This window comes from Schistocerca serialis, chromosome 2 (genome assembly GCF_023864345.2).
Source record: "Schistocerca serialis cubense isolate TAMUIC-IGC-003099 chromosome 2, iqSchSeri2.2, whole genome shotgun sequence".
NCBI lineage: Eukaryota > Metazoa > Arthropoda > Insecta > Orthoptera > Acrididae > Schistocerca > Schistocerca serialis.
The window spans coordinates 251,277,541-251,299,684 of record NC_064639.1 but is presented as its reverse complement, the minus strand read 5'-3'; positions in this window follow the sequence as shown (position 1 = coordinate 251,299,684).

The following is a 22,144-nucleotide window of genomic DNA, read 5'->3' as shown; positions in this document are numbered from 1 at the left end:
GCCATTTCTTAAGACCAGTAAAGAAACGGTCTAGTGGCTTAAGAGATCTCTAAGTACATTTTGAATTTTCAGATAATGCTCTCCCTTTTAGTTATAAAATGACTCCACCACTCTCGAGTAATTCACCTAATATTCACGCACAAGGAAAATTGAATTTTAATGCTTTAAAAAGCAACGAGCGGTTGCCTGGCACCGGATATAAAACCATATTGTTTGCAACGCGTAACTAAATTCAGGTCACGGGCTGCCTCGCAAGCGATAAAAAACACCGCTCGTGGCCGGCTTTTTGCCTAGCGTGCATCTCTTTAAGAGATTTGCCTGCCGCCGGAGGAGGCGCTCTTTATAAGCGAACTCGAGCCTTCCGGCAAGAAGCGGCCCCAACAGGTGGCACTTTTTACCGGCGCGGGTCCATCACAAGAAATGCCAGTCTTCTGCACGCCTCTTCTTGGGTGGCTGGTCCAGCGTTCGCGATGCTTTCCCACAAAAAGCAGACCGCGCGACGCCCCCTACTGCTTGTTAGTCGAGATGAGCAATGGCCCCATGCTAAAATAGCAATCACATTAACTCGCACCCCCGGGAACAAGATTAATGGTCGCTCTGAGTTTTCTATTACTGCGTTTTCTGTAAAAGTGTTACCTCCCTCATTCTTTTTTCCTTGTGTTCTCGGTCCTTCAAGCAAACCCTTCCCCTGGTACCTGAAGTCTTTTGTTCTTAACGCTCTCCTGTTTTCCAAACGAACGCACATCGCTCTTTTATTGACAAAACCCACAAATATGTATCTTTTAAGGTTCAAGTATATACAGAGTGGTCAGAAACATTGTGAAAACCTTTTAAGGGTGTTGTACATCTACATCTACATCTACATTTATACTCCGCAAGCCACCAAACGGTGTGTGGCGGAGGGCACTTTACGTACCACTGCCATTACCTCCCTTTCATGTTCCAGTCGCGTATGGTTCGCGGGAAGAACGACTGCCGGAAAGCCTCCGTGCGTGCTCGAATTTCTCTAATTTTACATTCGTGATCTCCTCGGGAGGTATAAGTAGGTGGAAGCAACATATTCCATACCTCGTCCAGAAACGCACTCGCTCGAAACCTGGACATCAAGCTACACCGCGATGCAGAGCGCCTCTCTTGCAGAGTCTGCCACTTGAGTTTGCTAAACATCTCCGTAGCGCTATCACGCTTACCAAATAACCCTGTGACGAAACGCGCCGCTCTTCTTTGGATCTTCTCTATCTCCTCTGTCAACCCGACCTGGTACGGATCCCACACTCATCATCAATACTCAAGTATAGGTCGAACGAGTGTTTTGTAAGCCACCCCCTTTGTTGATTAACTACATTTTCTACGGACTCTCCCAATGAATCTCAACCTGACACCCGCCTTACCAATAATTAATTTCATATGATCATTCCGCTTCAAATCGTTCCGCGCGCATACTCCCAGATATTTTACAGAAGTAACTGCTACCGGTGTTTGTTCTGCTATCATATAAGCATACAGTAAAGGATCCTTCTTTCTATGTATTCGCAATACATTACATCTGTCTATGTTAAGGGTCAGTTGCCACTCCCTGCACCAAGTGCCTATCCGCTGCAGATCTTTCTGCATTTCGCTGCAATTTTCTAATGCTGCAACTTCTCTGTATACTAAAGCATCATCCGCGGAAAGCCGCATGGAACTTCCGACACTATCTACTAGGTCATTTATATATATTGTGAAAAGCAATGGTCCCATAACACTCCCCTGTGGCACTCCAGAGGTTACTTTAACGTCTGTAGACGTCTCTCCATTGAGAACAACATGCTGTGTTCTGTTTGCTAAAAACTCTTCAATCCAGCCACACAGCTGGTCTGATATTCCGTAGGCTCTTACTTTGTTTATCAGGCGACAGTGCGGAACTGTATGGAACGCCTTCCGGAAGTCAAGGAAAATGGCATCTACCTGGGAGCCTGTATCTAATATTTTCTGGGTCTCATGAACAAATAAAGCGAGTTGGGTCTCACACGATCGCTGTTTCTGGAATCCATGTTGATTCCTACAGAGTAGATTCTGGGTTTCCAGAAATGACATGATACACGAGCAAAAAACATGTTCTAAAATTCTACAACAGATCGACGTCAGAGATATAGGTCTATAGTTTTGCGCATCTGCCCGACGACCCTTCCCGAAGACTGAGACTACCTGTGCTCTTTTCCAATCATTTGGAACCTTCCGTTCCTCTAGAGACTTGCGGTACACGGCTGTTAGAAAGGGGGGGGGGGGGCAAGTTCTTTCGTACTCTGTGTAGAATCGAATTGGTATCCCGTCAGATCCAGTGGACTTTCCTCTGTTGAGTGATTTCAGTTGCTTTTCTGTTTTTTGGACACTTATTTCGATGTCAGCCATTTTTTCGTTTGTGCGAGGATTTAGAGAAGGAACTGCAGTGCGGTCTTCCTCTGTGAAACAGCTTTGGAAAAATGTGTTTAGTATTTCAGCTTTACGCGTGTCATCCTCTGTTTCAATGCCATCATCATCCCAGAGTGTCTGGATATGCTGTTTCGAGCCACTTACTGATTTAACGTTTTTTGGCTGCGTTTAAACTTGTAATGAAGCTCTCTTTGCTTTAGCAGTAGTTTCCTAACTTTGTTGTTGAACCACGGTGGGTTTTTCCCGTCCCTCACAGTTTTACTTGGCACGTACCTGTCTAAAACGCATTTTACAGTTTTGTAGGATAGGTTATGCTGAGAAACAATTTTTAAGAAAAAAATTCGATGTTTTGCATACTTTCCGGGTTAGTTAGCAGTGCAATTATCCAGTCAGGCTGTTTTTTGCGCAAATTCAAGCGTCCCGCCAGATACAGTGTCAGTTGTCATCAGAGTATAGATGACAGCGCACGAGACCACTCAGCCATTGGCTTGGATTCGATTCTTACCACCGTCCCATATCACTCTCTTCTCCCTCCTTATATATAATGACGAATGGAAGGCCTCAGCTGAAGATTTGTTGAGACGAAAACAGAATTTCAAAGCAGCATATTTTCCCCGCGTGTTACCACCATTGCAGCGGTAGGCGATACTGAACATGTCTGACCTTGCCTGCCTCTCACAAACGGGAATCATGAGTACCAACAATGAAACTACTACGGCATGTTCGTTGCAAATTAAACTAACAGAATATCACAAGATTAAATTAAAAATTATGATCATTCTTTATTGAAAATTATATATATGTATGGCCTGTTCAATAAAGAATGATCATAATTTTTATGGTAATAATTTCTCGAGCTAAAATTTAATGTTATGTCATTCTGTTAGCTTAATGTACAACAAACACGCCGTAGTAGTTTTACTGGTCGGACTCATGGTTCCTGCCTGTGACAGGCAGGAAAGGTCCGACATGTTCAGTATCGCCTACCGCTGCAATGGAGGTAAAACGCGAGGAACAATATGCGGCTTCGAAATTCTTCTTTCGTCTCAACAAATATTCAGATGAGGCCTATACAGTGTTACAGGAGGCCTAAGTAGAGTCTGTTCTTCCCTACAGCACAGATCGAAGGTGGTATAAAATAGTTAAAGAGGGGAGACAATCAGTTTCAAGGGAGGTGGACGCGGTGCTCCAGTTATTGCTCTTACGGAAGGAAACATCAACACTGCTACTGTCATTGCAAGAGAGGATCGACGAATTATCTTAAGATCACTTTAATTACACATGACACCTGTTTGTGCAAGATGAGTTCCGAGACTGTTGATTCCCAAACATTCGCATGCAGGTCCGCATGCAGTTGAAGTTGATGTTAGGGGAAGATCCGGAGTTTCTTTCAAACGTAATCACTGCTGATGAAACTTCGCTACATCATTTTGATCCTGAGACCAAATAGCAAAGCTCAGTGTGGAAATATGCTTCATCACCAATCCCGAAAAAGGCAAAAGTGGTTGCTTGTGCTGGGAAAGTTAAGGTCATTTCATTCTCTGATATTCATCGGGTGGTTTATAAGCATGTTGTACCTGCACACTCATAAGTAACTGGAAAATACTACAGGTATATCCTGAAAACATTGCAAGTCCATATCAGGAGCAAAAGACCACATTTCCGTAAAGCAAGCTGGATACTGTACCATGATAATGCGCGGCCGAATGTTGACAATGTTGTTGCTGAATATCTTGCCAAAATCAGCGTGAAGTGCATCCCTCTATTCGTTTCATCTCATTTCTATTCCCTAACATGAATAAACGCTTTCGTGGGAGGCATTATCAATCATCAGAAGCAGCGGTGAAGGCTGCGGAGGCAATTTTGAAGGACCTCTCAAAAAATGGTTTCCTTCATGTGGCAGAAACTCTGGGACAAGTGCGTCGCATTCATGGGAGACTACTTTGAGAAGGACCATCAAAATTATGAGGATGAGTAAAGATATGTTGTCAAAAAAATTAAAATGCAATTGATCAAGAAAGCACCTGCCAGCAGTTCACACAATGCGCAGGAATTCACAGTACCTACAAGTAAACTAACATCGCTTTCAACACAAAATTACTTTTTTTTTCAAATGACACGTGTTTTTTTCTACCGGAATGCAAACTCGAGGTACAGTTAATGATGGCAGACTTGTTCTCAGTGTTCTAAACCTCATACGTTTTGAAACACTTGCGACTTTAAAAAATGGATACGGAGCCACAGTTCCTGTCATAATGCTGTAATAGCGTAATGCGGGTTGCCCGCACTGCCCTGAGGACTACGTAAAGAGTGATCCACGAAGACATACAAATATTTTAATATGTTATTCTGCAAGTAAAACTAAAGAAAAAAGTTCATATAAGCATAGCTCCGCAAAAGTTTAGTTACGGAATTACGGCTAATAAAAGATTTTGGCTGAAATTTAGCAACTACACTAATGTGGAGCCATCGCAAAACTATACGAGGTTACTGTAAAGCACGATTTCCATTTATTTTGTTGTTATTGATCTGGTGTTCTAGACCTGTATTTGCACTAGTTTTCCAGAACATCCAGAGGAGCAAAGAAGTAATTTAGTAAAATTTTTTATTTATTAGCGACTTGGCCCAATTTTTTTTGTTAAATTCGAGACAATTGCACAGTGTTTTTAACAGAAGTTGTAAGGAATTTGATTTTGGAAAAATGATGGTAATAACGTTGACTGAAACTGTATGAATGTAGCAGATAATCTGCCTTTATTAGTACCACAGCACACATGAATTCATGTTAAACCGAAAAAAAGGTCCGTGTTAAGGAATTGTACAGTATACGTACAATTTCACAATACATTCACAATAAATGTTCAAAAATGTCTTCATTAAGTTCAATGCATTTAGCTGCAAGTGTATGAACAGATTTTGTTGCTCGTTTCAGTTTCACAGGGTTATTCTTAATTTCGTCTATTGCATTCATAATGCGAGCAAGTAATGCTTCACGTGTCTTGACTTTGTTCTCATGAACTATATCTTTCATCCATCCCCATACACAAAAATTTATTGATGTTTAATCGGGCGATCTGTGTGGCCACAGACCAACCCATTTCTGGGCAAAATGTTCATTTAAATGTGCAGTAACGACGTTGGTGAGAAGTGGAGGTGCGCCGTCATGTTGAAAATACATTTGCAATCGCGTAGCGAGTAGAACATCTTCGAGCAAGCGGGGCATTTCTTCTTGAAGGAATTGTAAGTACATCCCGCCAGTTAGACGTCCTGGGAAAATGAATGGTCCAATAAAGTATATGTTGATTATACCACACCACACATTTATGCTAAATCGCTGCTGGAAATTACGTTGCACTGTTGCATGTGGGTTTGCTTCAGACCATACGTGCTCGTTATGTAAATTGTTTATACCATCTCGAGTAAACTGTGGCTCATCAGTAAATAAAATGTATTTGTGTAACTGCTGATTAGTATTTAACCAATTACACAACTTCAAGTGAAGGGTAGGCTCTCCCAGGTGTAAAAGATTCACTTTTTGTTTATGGTAAGGATACAGAGTATTGTACTTCAGTGTACGCCATACCTCAGATTTAGAAATGCCTAATCATTGAGAGATACGGCGTGTACTGGTACTCGGGCTATGGCTCTATAAAATAAATAAAATAAAAAAAAAAAATATATTGTTATTTAAATATTAATTATTCTATCTGTATGATGGTGATTGTGATTGCAATTGTAATTAATATTTTGCTTATCTGGAACGTGGACGTTTAATTATTCGTTATCAGACGCTTGACAATGGCTTTTTCGTAAAGGCAATGTTACTCGTAGTTGACCGTGAAATAAAACTGAAATAATCGGACTTCGTAATTAAATCGTTTCCAAAGACTGCTGCGGTAGGTGCGGACTCATAATCTAAATCTCAATATTACAATAATTTGCCAGCCATGCCAATACGTCGTACAGAGGTGATTGTCTACTAAACATAAAAAAGTTACACAATTAGTTAAATCAGATATATTCAATGAATAAGCCTACAGTTCATAATCCTACTTACTTTTATAAATATAAATTCTTTACAGAATCGAGTGCCTAGTGTGGTTGCAACTCGCAGTATTCTTCTATAACATGAAATATGGCGTTGTGCCAGACAACAAAATAAAATACGTGCTTCTCGCACCACTTCAACCAGAGCTCTCGTTTTTTAATCAAACATAAGAGTAACGTAATTGTGCTTTTGTTTTTATCAGCGACACAGCGCTGCAGTTGTGTGCCATAGGTTTTATTTATTTAATTAATATTTCGCGTTTCCGAGGAAACTCACGCTCGGCATGCAAATGTGCCTTTATATTGCCCCCTGAATTGCGAGGCGAAAGGACACACCTGCAGGCGAGCAATTCACCTAAAGGCACAAGAAAATCTAAGTTATCTACAACTATTTACATGACTTACATTACACATTATACACATTATATACAAAATTTGAATGACGCGGGTGCGCCGTAAAAGTTCTAATGTTGGCAGATAGAGTGCGCGCATGTGCAGAAGCGTCTGTGTAACTGCGGCACTGCCGTTATATCGTACAGTTAGATCACGCGGCACAGTATTGCAGATCATATTGTTCGTGTGCGCGCGTTTTTCAGTCGTTGCACAAAGAAAATATTCAACCAAGATTACATATGAAGACTACATTCTATGACAGGTAACTTAGTTTTAAATTTACAATATTTGTTATAACACAATACAACTTAGATTGTTGAATGTTCTTAGTTACATAGTATTGTTTTGAAATACTTCAAAGAAAAATGTCCGTATTTTTCAGGTGCGTTGACCTATACGCATCGTGTCGTTATTACAGTTCATATTCATCCGCTGCACAATAATTTTTTACAGGTTAGTATCGTCGTGGTAAAGTTTTTTGATCACAGTAACATCGTTGTATAACAACGTGATTAATACATAAGCGTGTCCATTTCCCATTTCCATTATAGTCGTAGTGATGCAGTTCGTTGTGACTAAAAGCATTGCTTATTACAGATCAGACGTGACCCGTCGAGTAATTGGTCCACGTGCAGTTCGTTTTTTACATTCCGTGGAAGCTTGGCTGCAGAACCTCGGACGGCACATAGCTGGCGTCGATCCTTGGACAGTCCAGGTAAGAGTGTCCGTCACATTTCGAGAACATTTCATTCCCTGAAGTTCCAACCAAAATTCTTCCACCCGTCGTGTTGTTTTCTGGACAGGCACTTTGTGTCCATTTAATCCAGTTAACATCTTGAACTTAGGTACTGTAGTAATGTCACTAGACGATGCACGAATTATGCACTTCACATTTTCAGTTTTTTGCTGAATATAGCTCACCTAAATGTTCGTAGTTATTAATCAAAGAAATCGTTCATCGCGTTTACATAGGTACGATGCATAATGAATGGCATTAACAGTTTCTTTCACATAGGTTTCCGCGTAGTTGCAGAGTTAGTAATGTTCGTTAATGTCCGTGAACAGTGGTTCACTATGCAATGTCTTTTTGGCACTCGTTTTGTTCAAATTTTTACATAGTAACAGTTACACTATACATCAGTTAAAAAAATAAGTACTTATACATACACACGTCACATATTTTCTTAGCATAAACATAATATAGTTGCACATAAACATGTTTACATCATCATTACATCGCTATAGGTTATTACATTGTGTCACATTTGATTACATGAATTGCAGATATTTACATCCTCTTTAGCGGTTTTGCTGGGATATTATCGATGTTTTTTGTGATGTCATCTGAAATTAAGATAGGTTAGACACAACATTCATTACATCAGTAGGCAAGACCAGGCGTTTTCACTACTCAATAAATATTCAAAATAGTAAGAGAGAGAAAATGTTCGATTCCTCGCGTTTTGTGCGTGTGTGTAGAGTGTCTGTGTGGCCTTGACTACTGATAGATGCTTTTCGTGTTGAGAGATGTGCGTCTAATCTATTTCTCAAAGTAAAAGATCGCTTCACAGATGACGTCTGTCAGTTCGTCAGGTGTCACACCAAGTCAGTGGTACCTTCAGTAACAAATGTTCCGTGAAAAATTAATATGTCATCCACTGCTACGTAATCATAAATTTTACTTTAATATTCCGTCTTTCAGGTGGAGGCGCGCGCTGAAAGAAGAGTTCTTCTGTCTTCAACTGCGTCACTGGAACCGCTGAAATGAAAATTTCTTTACTACTTATTATCTGTGTTGTAACAACAGAGTTTTTCGAGTTGCTTAGCAATATTTTGATGGGTATGACTTTGACATTATTCAGCATGAAATGCTCTAAGATCTCGGTGTGCGTATAGCCCAATAATTTTGTTAGTTCTAGGATGTTGTAACAGATACGCACCAGGATGCGGTATGTTAACAATTATATAAGGTCCTTCATATAGCAGACGCCACTTAGCGTTGCGTCGTTTGAGTGCTACAGATTTATGATGAGTACGAAGTAGTACAAGCATTCCTACCTCGAATTTTTGCTTTTTTTTTTTATTATGTTTCTGTGATGTTTGTTTCGTATTTGTGCATGATGTGTCAATGTAGTCAATACTTCTTTTATTTTCTGTTCAGGTGTGATTTCCTTGTCTGACAACTTAGGTAATGGTTCTATCCACTGATCGTTCTGTTTGCAATTGAACATGATCTCGTTAGGTGTGTAATTCGTATCGTAAATATTTAAGTTATTGTGTACGTCTTCGAAAAGACTTAGGTAGGACACCCAATTAGTATGTTTTGATGAAATATAGGTCCTCATGAAACGGTTTAATTCTCGGAAAAGTCTCTCAGTCGCGTTACATTGTGGACTAAACCTCGAAATAAATATACTTTTAATGTTATTGTCCTTCAAGAAATTTCTCCATTTGTACCCAGAGTAGTATGCTGCATTATCTGATAGAATTGCTTTAGGTTTTCCCACGTGCGTCAGGTAATCACTTGAGAATCTTCGTATTATAGCATTTGCAGTGGCGGATTTTAAAGCATAAAGTTTTACATGTTTAGAAAATATATCGTAAAAAGCTAAGATATATTTGACGCCTCCAGAGCTTGCTGGATGCGGTCCACTGATGTCAGTACACAGAATTTCCAGGGGTTTACTGGGTAAAATAGAATGTAAATCTGTTTTTGTGGATAAATTCTGAGGTTTTGATTTTTGACATATGACACATGTTTTTAGTTCCCTGTAAATTTTTCTTCTCATATTGCTAAAATAACAGTATGTGCTGAGCTTTGCCAAACACTTTTTCGTCCCACAATGGCCCCAAACTAAGTGTGTGTGCCAAATTAGATTACGTTCAGACTCTTTGGGAATGCATACACACCAGTTAGTAGCATTTGGATGTCGGCGGTAAAATAACACATCATTGTGTAACTTGTAATACTTAGTCAAAGGATGATTGTGTTTTTCTACCAGTAATGTTATTATCTTATACCAGTGAGGATCAGATTTTTGTAATTCAGCCATGTTTCTGCACATATCAATATAATATTGGTGATACTGCTTGTCTTGCATTAACAGAATCCTGTAGTCATTTATATTTTCTAAGTCACTGTTGGTATCATTCATACCTTGTGGAAGTCTAGACAAAGTGTCTGCAATGGTGTTGTCCTTACCTCTTATGTACTTAATTTCAAAAGAGTAGTTCTGAAGTGTAACTGCCCATCGTGATAGTCTAGGATGTACAAGTTTACAAGTTAACAAAAATGTCAGGGCCTGGTGATCGGTGTAAATTACCGTATGTTTTCCAAATAAATAATAATTGAATTTCTTGAATGCCCATACTATGGAAAGTGTTTCTAACTCAGTAGTGGAGTATGTACGCTCACATTCAGTTAGAGTGCGACTCGCAAACCCAATAATTCTTATCTGTTCCTCCTCTTTATTCTTTACGACTTGAAATAAGCAACAGCCCAAGCCAGTACGTGAAGCGTCACAAGTCATACAAAAATCTAAATTGAAATCTGGATGGCTCAATATGTTAGCATTCACTAAAGCATGTTTAATTGTATTAAAGTCATTCTGGCACTGTTCCGACCAGATCCAAACTTGATTCTTTCTGAGTAGATTTAGCAGATGTTTACTGTTCAAAAGTGGTTGTGGCAAAAAACGTCTGAAAAATGAACATAGCCCAAGGAATGATTTTAACTGCTTTTTAGTTCGAGGGCTAGGAAAGTTTCTGATAGCATCTAATTTACTGGGATCCGGACGTATGCCCTGTGAATTAATGATATGTCCTAAATATTTTATCTCACTGCAACCAAATTTTGATTTTCTTAGGTTGGCTGTGACTCCAGCTTGTGCAAATTTTTCTAAAATTCTTTGAAGAGTGTCAACGTGTTCATTCCAAGATTGTGTAGCTATCAGTATATCATCTACATAGTGTGTGACTGTCTCAACTAAATCGTCGCCAAGCACGGTATCCAGGGCTGTAATGAATACCCCAGAGCTGACATTCAGTCCGAAGGGTAGAACACAAAACTGATAGGTTCGCCCCCCGAACATAAATGCAGTATATTTCCGAGAATCAGGAGTGATACCCACCTGCCAAAACGAATTAGCGAGATCTATTGTGGAAAAATATTTTGCATCTAGAAATTTCTGTAATTGCTCTTCTAAATTTTCAGGTTTTGTGTGAACCGGTAAAATTATTTCATTAATAGCTCGTGCGTCTAACACTAACCTAATGCTTCCATTTGATTTTTTGACAAGTAGAGGACTACAATAAGGTGAGGTGGATGGTTCAATGACCTTCCGGTCTAACATTTGTTTTAATTCTTGCCACACAGCAGGTCGTTGAGATAACGGTACGTTATATGTCTTATGGTAGAAGATCTTGTGAGGCTTAACTTCAATCTTGTACACATACGTGTTGATAACACCTAATCGTTTGGTAAAAACTTGTAAATATTTGGATAACACTTCCTGTAGTTTTATACGTTCATGTACACTGAGAGCTGTAGCTTCACTTATCTTATGATCAAGCAATGTTTTCAAGTCCATTATCTCTGTGTCAGATGAGTGTGTTTGCATGTCTTGAATGTCATTGTCAAGTACTAACTGAACCTTGTACCCTGTACAGTGTTTGTCATGCTTTAGAGTTCTCCTGTCCAAATCAATAATAATTACACTGCCTTTATCATTTAAAATACATTTACCTTTGGAGAAGTCTATAATGCAGTCCTGCTCGCTCATAATATCTATTCCTAATATGCAATTTGTCACAAGGTTTTGTACAACGAGGAATGGCCATTGTACGGTTCCATTACCTATTTTAACGTTTACAAAAACTTGCTTCGTAACCCTACATGACTTATTACCTAGTGCAGTAGTTATTTTACAGTTTTGGGCAGGAAACTCAGGCACAGGTTCCAATTCACACATCTTTTTATAGAAATTAAAAGACAAAACGCTCACAGCTGCACCTGTATCTAGGATAATAGTAGTTGGAATCCCACCTACTACACCAGTAGTAGATGCTAAAACAATTTCATTCGTGTTTAAACGACATTGTGTACTGTCTTGTAAAAGTTCATCTGATATATTGTTATTGTGGTTGTATCTTATAAATAAAACAGGTAGTTTTTGTTTAGAATTACTCGGCATATCATTATTCTGTTGTTCAAGTGTGGTGTCAAATAACTGATTAACAATGAAGTCGCCCCCCAAGAATTCTTCAGCCACGACCTGGGGCAAAGTAGTGACTGTTTCTAGTTTGTTGGATTAGCATTTGTACTAGGTACTGACACAGATTGAGGTTGTGCATCAGGTGTCATTTCTATTATATTCACATTCGGATATTGCCTATTATGATCTCCAAACTTTTGCGGTTGTTGTTGCTGTTGCGCATTATAACTTACCTGTCGGTCGTAAGGTATGCTCCAATTTTGACCTGGTGGCTGCTGTGGTAAAGCAGAGTTTGAATGAAAGTACTGATCGTTACGAGTCCAACCTTGATGCTGTCTTGGCTCGTAGTTATTATTATTTCTATTTCTGTTTGTGTTTTTGTTATTACCTTTGTATCCGTTGTTACCGTTGTAGTTATTACCGCGGTGCCTTTTGTATGGATTGCCGCATGAAATGTTATTACTGTTGTAACTATTGTTTGTATTGGAATACGCGTGTTGATTTTGATTTCCGTACTGAGACGGCATGTGAGTTTGCTGTTTTTGTTGTACCGCGTATCCAACTGTGGGCGCGCCAGAATTGTGTTGGCAAGCCTGCATGTTTTGCATGCCACTAGTGTAAACATTGTGGCTGCTGTTTTGCCGCGCGAAGCGCTGATCTTCAAGTAACATGTCAAACGAATCTAAGGCTGTTAAAAAATAATCTGAATCGTCATCCGGGATATGTAGAAGTTTTTCCTTAATGTTGAAAGGCAATTTGGCCTTCAACGCTCGGAGTATATCACGCGTTGCGACTGGTTCGTCTAAAAAGTGTCCCATGTTCAAGTATTTTTCAAAATATCTGCGTAAGTTACCATTTTTACTGTTAAAAGTTTCAGGTTCTAAAATTTGTCTTCTGAGTCGCTCCTGGACGGATTGCGACCAGAATTTGTTCAGAAAAGCACGCTCAAACTCACTGTACGTGGTACATACGTCAGCTTGACTGTATGCCCAGACAGCTGCATCGCCTTGGATGTAACCGACAATATATGAAATCTTTTTCCGGTCACTCCAAGTGCGTGGAAATGCGTTACTAAAAGATTTAAGAAAAATCACCGGATGAATGGTTCGTTTTTCTGGGATAAAAATCTGAAATTGCCTGTGTTTCATTAAGCTTTCGTCTTCCTTTGCATTATGATATGGATTTGTCCCACTGTAATTACTGCTATGTCCAGCTGGCGAGTAATTACGATAATGTTGCTGTGGTTTACCATGATAATAGCTTGTGTTTGTGTTTCCACATCGTGGTATGTGTTGTAGTCGTGGTGTGTTTTGTTCTTGTGTATTTGTCGTGTGCGGAATGTGTGTATCATACTCGAATGTATATTGGTTTCTGAACTGTACATTTTGACTGATATTTTCGTTACATTCAGACTGTAGTTGATCGGTGAATTGTCTCATGGGTGCAGTGACGGATTGTACTGCGTCACTGATCAGCTGTTTGTTATTAGTAATGTATTGCGCTACGGAGTCGTGCACAATTGTTGGTAAATTTTCACGTAAGCATCTATCAAAATGTTTGTCTTTGTTCTCAACCCAATCATGAAATTCTTTATTAATATTTTGAAAATGAGCTGTGGCATCTGATTGTAAGATGTCAGTCAGGTGTTGTTCAACATTGTCAAATTTATTCTGTACGTCAGTAATTCGTTTTTCAAGGTTGTCATGTACTGAAGGATATGTTTGAATTTGTTCAGTAAGAACTTCACACGTGACATTAAGGTTTTTTACTTGTGTCTGTAAAAGTGCTACGTCAGTTGTAGTCTTTTCTTGTCTCGTATTAAGCTGGGAAAATTTAGCACTGAGTTCGGTCATCTGTTTGGTCAGTGTGGCGTCTATAAGTTCCACACGTTTACACAAAGTGTCATTACCTATCTTGATTGCTATGAGATCAGATTTGATTTCGTCATTTTGTGTTTTTAACTGTTCATTTTCTGTCTCTAATTGTGCCTTTAAGGTTGCCATGTTTTCGGCGTTCTGTTTCCTTATGGTTGCCATATTTTCTGCGTTTTGTTTCATTAGCATTTGTAACATGTCGGCAATGTTTACCGTTTGCAAGGTCTCTGCCCCCGCCGCGTCATTAGACGTGACGTCATGCATTAACATGGGCTCTGATTGAGATTTTGAAATTTTTGTAGTGGACGGCCTATTGTCAAAATTTTCGTCAACACTTGCGTCAATGTTTGATGAATCGTCACTACCGGTTGCTGTCGTAAAGTCATTTTCTAACACTTGTCTCGCGTCCGAGTCGGATTGCGTCTGAATAGTACGTCCTTGCTGTTCCATTTTTGCGTATTGTTTTCTAGTTATTACCATGCCACACGTGATATATGTTTCAAGAAAATTTTTGACACTGATTTTAAAATAAAATGTAGTTGAGCATGAATCGCTCGTAGCAACAATGGCTGTCTGTTAATTTAAAAATATAAACTGAATTTGAGATTATTGGTAATGGCTGCTGGCCATGTTACATGATATCGTACAGAAGTCGGCCATATTGTACACTCGTGTATTGGTATTGTTGCATACGTTATTGTTTAGGGAAAAGTACTGAGAATGAAATTTATCACTGAAACTGTTATGCGGAAAAGAAACACTACAGAATTTACTGAAAAGCTAATACACTGAATTATACGTCTGGTCAAGCCTGCTAATGCAAAGATGCTGCGTCTTACCTTATTTTGCTGGAAGTTTCATTGCGTCTTCCCGCAAAATTTCAGAATTGGAAAATATCTTCAGATTTTGTTATCTCTCATACATTGACGTCCAGGTCCAGAAAGTTTATTTTTTACATGAAACAAAGAGAACAATGTAACAAATGGCAAAATAACAAGTCCGACACGCAGTCGCCAATATAAAATAAATAAAATAAATAAAAAAATATATTGTTATTTAAATATTAATTATTCTATCTGTATGATGGTGATTGTGATTGCAATTGTAATTAATATTTTGCTTATCTGGAACGTGGACGTTTAATTATTCGTTATCAGACGCTTGACAATGGCTTTTTCGTAAAGGCAATGTTACTCATAGTTGACCGTGAAATAAAACTGAAATAATCGGACTTCGTAATTAAATCGTTTCCAAAGACTGCTGCGGTAGGTGCGGACTCATAATCTAAATCTCAATATTACAATAATTTGCCAGCCATGCCAATACGTCGTACAGAGGTGATTGTCTACTAAACATAAAAAAGTAACACAGTTAGTTAAATCAGATATATTCAATGAATAAGCCTACAGTTCATAATCCTACTTACTTTTATAAATATAAATTCTTTACAGAATCGAGTGCCTAGTGTGGTTGCAACTCGCAGTATTCTTCTATAACATGAAATATGGCGTTGTGCCAGACAATAAAATAAAATACGTGCTTCTCGCACCACTTCAACCAGAGCTCTCGTTTTTTAATCAAACATAAGAGTAACGTAATTGTGCTTTTGTTTTTATCAGCGACACAGCGCTGCAGTTGTGTGCCATAGGCTTTATTTATTTGTCACTGATTATTTAATTAATTAATATTTCGCGTTTCCGAGGAAACTCACTCTCGGCATGCAAATGTGCCTTTATAGCTCCTTAATATCCTCATCATTGACTTCACGTATCGAGCGCTCGTACTGATTATGACCGCTAGGTAGAGAACCTGTCTCCTGTAACATTTGAAATACTCCACTAATAGTTCGTACATTCGGAATCCTCCGAGTCGGATAACGTGCGCGATATTCATTAACTGCAGCCGTAGCAATACCATCACATTTGCTGTAAGTAAACACCATATAGTCAATATTCCTAGGTCGTAAATTTGAAAGGCACCCCTATTTCGTAAATAATCTACAAACGACAACAGTTACTGTGTGGTTTCACTTAAATACACTGTTATTATGTTCTTTCACTGAACAATACAGAAAACTGACATATTATAAGGTTAGGAAACGACTGAAACAACTCACTAACGGTTCCCAACAATGACATAAACATTTCTACATTCTTGGAAAGGAAACAAATTTATTTGTATAATAATCTTTGCTTCCCTGGATGTTCTGGAAAACTGCAGCACTTACACGTCTGGGGCATGTTTTATTAGATTCACCAGACCAATAACAACAAAATAAATAGAAATCGCGCTTTACTTTAACCTCATACTGTTTTGCGATGGTTTCATATTGGCGAAGTTACTAAATTTCAGGCAAAATCTTTCATTAGCAGTAACTAAACATTTGCGGATGTATGTTTATATGACCTTTTTTATTTAGTTTTACTTTGGAATAACATATTAAAACATTTGCATATCTTCCCCCTGTATGTGACTCAAACATATATTACTGGTCATGCAGGAGAAATATACAGGGTGTTTATAAATGAATATGGGGTTTTAACGCTTTATAATATTTATCATATTAAACTTACAGCTATAAATGATATGTCAAATGAAAGAGCAACTCAAACAGTTTTACCAAGAACCTTCTAAATGTTCTATGTGAGCACCATTTGTCACATGGCACACATCAAGTGTAGAGCCGAGTTTTTCCCAAACGTTGATAAGTGTGTCTTCAGTGATTGTAGCAACATCTGCTTCAATCCAGTTTCTTAATGCAGGGAGGTCTGCTGGTAGCGGAGGCACGTACACACGATCCTTGATGATGCCACAAAGGAAAAAACTCGCATGGAGTTAGGTCGGGCGAATGTGGAGTCCACGCAAAGCAAGCCCTGTCATTGGGCCTCTTGCGGCCTATCCAGCGCTTGGGTACAGTGAAGTTCAACCAATCACGTGCTTTGCTATGCCATTGAGGTGGTGCACCATCTTGCTGGAAAATCAAGATTTCTGGTTCATCTTCTTCCAACTGAGGATAGAGCCATTGCTCTAGTGAATCAAGGTAAGAAGTGCCAGTTTCAGTAGGTTCACCAAAAAAGAAAGGCCCATAAACTTTGCATTTCTACCACCTTGTGAGGATTTTCTGAGCCTCAGATGCGCAAATTGTGAGTGTTAACATGTCCACTAAGGTGAAAGGTCGATTCATCACTGAAAACAACATCCAGAAAATCTTCGTCGTCATGAAACAACATTTCGTTTGCGAAGTTGGCACATAATCCATGGTCTGCCGGCTTTAGAGCCTGTAATAACTGTAAATGGTAAGGACGTAGTTGTACGCATTTTCTTAAAACTTTCCAAACAGTCGGCACAGGAACTTGTAATTCACGACTAGCCTTCTGGACTGACTTCTTTGGGCTACAAGTGAACGACTCTCTCACTCGCTCAACAGTCTCTTCACTATATCTTGGTCGTCCTGTGCTCATCCCTTTGCATCTACGAATGTTATTAACACTTGGAGGATCACAACCGAACTTCAGCCTGAATGCACGTTGCACAACTAACTACAGATTCGGTCTTTGCAAATTGCAAAACACAAAACGCTTTCTGTTCACTTGTCGCCATCTTCGCTACTACCGCTGTCTAGCGGACTGCGGCGGAAACATTGCACGCTGCGCATGAGGACTAATGCCAGACTCAACTGTTTGAGTTGCTCTTTCATTTGACATATCTTTTATAGCTGTAAGTTTAATGTAATAAATATTATAAAGCGTTAAACCCCCGATATTGATTTATAAACACCCTGTATGTCTATGACCATTCACGAAACATTTACTATACACAGCGTTAGCATAATGATTAATAATTAACACGTCTATTTAACTGTAATAATCACGAGCTTTACTGTTTTCCTTTAATACAGATGAAGTTCTGTAATGGCTGAAAGATTTACATTGGGGTAAAGAAAAGCTGCAGCAAGCTAGATGGAAGTTTTTGTTCATCGATTGTAGTAAGTGGAACATTAAGGATCGATTTCCACGTGATCCACCAAGCCGTTTAACAATTCGCTGCATTTATCAAAAGTTTCTGGAAACCGAATCAGCAGCAAACAGCTGTAAAGGAAATGCAGGACGTCCATCATCTGACAGATGTGAAATGACAGTTCTTATCGGACAGCAAGATGTAGTGCAGAGTCCTTCGAAGTAAACCAGACAGTGCAGTTTTGAAACTCGATTCACCCATCAGCTATGTTTTGCGTCTTGAAATATGTATGACTTTGTGATGCGACTATACCACATTAAAATCGTTCCATCTCTATGGAAAAAAAAAACTGCTAGCCCCGATGGAACGGACACCACGCATTCACATAACTGATTCGCCTCGATGAGCAATGAATCCACCATCTTCAGTGCGGATACGCATTTGATTTCCTGCGTGAATCTCAAAGTAGCGACCATAGAGGAGATGGACGGGAATTGCGGGGTTTTGGCGCAAGGTGGGAATGCGTGCCGAGAGGGACCGCTTTACGCCCCCACAAAATGAAGAAAGGAAAAAAAATTGCCACTTACTAAACTTTCGCTGTTAGTGCAGCAAAACTGCCGCATGAGGCATAACGTTTTAATTTATTACTCCTTCATCACTAACTGTATTCCTGATACATTTTCCAGACACGTACCACTAAATGTATTGGAAAAGTTATGTCATTGGGCGACACATAGTTCAGGAGATATGATTTCGAATACAGAAATGCGTGAAAAACAGCCGCTTCATGCATAACGGTTTAATTGATTACTGCTTTACTACTAACTCTATTCGCAAAACATTTCGCAGGCTGTCTCCACGTATTTGCTGAAGGTCACTACAAAATATATCACTGTATGGCACATAGTTTAGGACTTATGACGTCAAACATTGACGTCCTTGATAAACTGCCTCATCACGCATGGCGTTTTAATATATTACTTCTTTACTACCAACTCTGTTCATAGCACAACTTGAATTCAGCAACCGCATATACCACTGGATATTCGTGTAAAATTATATCACTGTATAGTGCATAGTTCAGGAGATGTGAAATTATAAACATCGAGCTTCGTGGAAATGAAACTGCGGGGCAAAATTCGCTACAGATACAGTGAAATATGTGTACAAAACGCGAGAAAAATGTAAAATATATTTGACATGCACGTATGAGGTCGTAGACACCGGTAGAAAGCTCATTCTAAACCCATGGAAAGATTTCAAGTAAATTTGATACACATATCAGTTACAACATGGAAAGATACGAGGGCTATCCAGAAAGTAAGTTCAGATCGGTCGTGAAATAGAAAACACTGTCAAAATCCAATGAAGTTTTGCACAAATGTAAAGAAATTAAATGATCAGTAAAGGTTCAAATGGCTCCGAGCACTATGGGACTTAACATCTGAGGTCATCAGTCCCCTAGAGCTTAGAACTACTTGAACCTAACTAAGCTAAGGACATCACACACATCTATGCCCGAGGCAGGAATCGAACCTGCGACCGCAGCGGTCGCGCGGTTCCCGACTGAAGCGCCTAGAACCGCTCGGCCACAGCGGCCGGCGGTCAGAAAAGGTTTAATGAACAAGCCTAAAGCAGCGTAAAAAATGAAAGGAATCAATAAATACTTTTAATTTACTATATTCTGAAAATCGAAGATATGTATTCTGACGAATTTTATTCAGACCTTTCTTCTCCTTGGATACTTTGACTAGCAAAAACTTTAATTATTCGACATTGTCTGTAACCAATAATCACTTGTCTGGTCACAAAGATATGAATAGTAGTTTCAATGTGTGCACACACAAAACTGACAAAAACCCTCCAGTCCGCAAGCAAGCAAGAACCACGTGCAGCAAAAAGGCAAATTACCAAATTCGAAAATCTTCTACGGCATTACCAGCAGTCAGGGCAGGCTGAGACATCTCCTGATGGGGCTTTTCTCCATGCCACTACCAACAACTATGCGCTCGCTACCACTCACGATAAATATATATCAGACTCAGCGTTTGTGTATGCACGCAACAGCAGAGTCATTAGCCAACATTCCAATAAAAAAAAAAGGATATGAACGCCCAACTTTCAACGTGCTTGATGCGGATAACAACGCACAATATCAAGTTTGGAGGCCGGAAGGTAATCTGAGTTCCAAAAGGGTATCCATTAAGTTAACCAATTGTTTTTTCTCTCACTTAGCGGAACCGAATGCCATCTACAGCGTCATTTCAGTGGAAACTTCGAAAGCAACACTGATAGCGTTGGCTCTTACTAAATAAAGCCCAGTGCCAGAATCGCTGTCTTACCGTAAGTGGAAAATAATTTCAATAAGCACAGCTTTCGCTTTATCTTGGATCTCGTGACAGGCAGTTGGTCGGTCTGTAACATTCCCACTTCGTCCGGTATATGCTATAAGCTATCGTCATAACTTGGACCTGATTTGTCGGAAAGACTTAGATACCGTAGAAAATTGACGGAAGCGATGCGGAAAGTGTACAGCTAACGACCATTATCGAAACTGACAACACTTTCTTAATAAAGATTGGGTGCAAAGAAATTTACTTATTAGACTGGTTTTCTCGAATTTATTATTAATTAAAATTTACGTATGAGCGAAATGCTAATCACAGAATGAAATAATTCGATCGACAGTCAAAAGCGGACAATTTATTTCTGAAACTAGCTGTTCTTAATCAGAAAACGTAACACAGTAACAGTCAGTGACATATTTACTGAAGGCGTACGGGAGCAAGAATTGATGTTAACTTTCCTCTCTCAGTTTTCTTGTAGTTATTAAAAAAGCAAAAGAGGGAGTGAAGTAGTCTCTGTGTTATACGGAGGCGTACATCCTCTGTCGCCTTGCAAAACATGGTTCAAATGGCTCTGAGCACTATGGGACCTAACATCTTAGGTCATCAGTCCCCTAGAACTTAGAACTACTTAAACCTAACTAACCTAAGGACATCACACACATCCATGCCCGAGGCAGGATTCGAACCTGCGACCGTAACAGTCCCGCGGTTCCGGACTGCAGCGCCTAGAACCGCACGGCCACCGCGGCCGGCGCCTTGCAAGAGCGTCACATTTATTATTGGCGATATTCAGTATACTGTCAGAGAATGGAATGCTTCGTGTCACCCACAGTCTATGGTCAATTTTAGTACAGATATTGTCGCCATACTTGGTGTTGTCACCCAATTTTAGTACACATATTGTCGCCATGCTTGATGATGATACCTGAATGTCGAAATCACTTACCTTACGAATATGATGACATATGAATTATACTGATGTTTAGAACAGCAGCAACTTCTAGCAGTCTTCCATGAGATTTATTTGCTGCGCTCGGATGACGACGACGACTTGCGATGAAGATGACTGCCTGATTATCAGACAAAAGATCGTGGCAAGGTGTCAACGTTATCCTGTTGAAATTAAGCAAACCTCTTGATATATTCATCAGGCCGGTAAAAATTCTTGATTCACAACTTCTAGCAATTTTTGTGTCGCCAGGCGTTCACTTAGTGACACTCATGATTTGAGTATGGCAAGTTTCTCCTCGTGGAAATAGCCCCGCCTACTCTTTTGTATTTTGATAGATGGTCAGTTGTGGAAAATCGTTTACGACGATGGATACTGCTGGTACCACGCTGTGTAGAAGGACCTGCAACATGCGGTCGTGCATTATCCTGCTGAAATGTTTCGCAGGGATCGAGTGAAGGGTAGAGCCACGGGTCCTAACACATCTGAAACGTGACGTCCACTGTTCAAAGTGCCGTCGATGCGAACAAGAGGTGACCGAGACGCGTAACCAATGGCACCCCATACCATCACGCCGGGTGATACACCAGTATGGCAATGACGAATACACGCTTCCAATGTGCGTTCACCGCGATCTCGCCAAACACGGATGCGACCATCATGATGCTGTAAACAGAACCTGGATTCATCCGAAAAAATGACGTTTTGCCATTCGTGCACCCAGGTTCGTCGTTGAGTACACCATCGCGGGCGCTCCTGTCTGTGACTCAGCGTCAAGGGTAACCGCAGCCATGGTCTCCGGGCTGATAGTCCATGCTGCTGCAAACGTCGTCGAACTGTTCGTGCAGATGGTTTTTGTCTCGCAAACGTCCCCATCTGGTGACTCAGGGAGCGAGACGTGGCTGCACGATCCGTTACAGCCATGCGGATAAGATGCCTATCATCTCGACT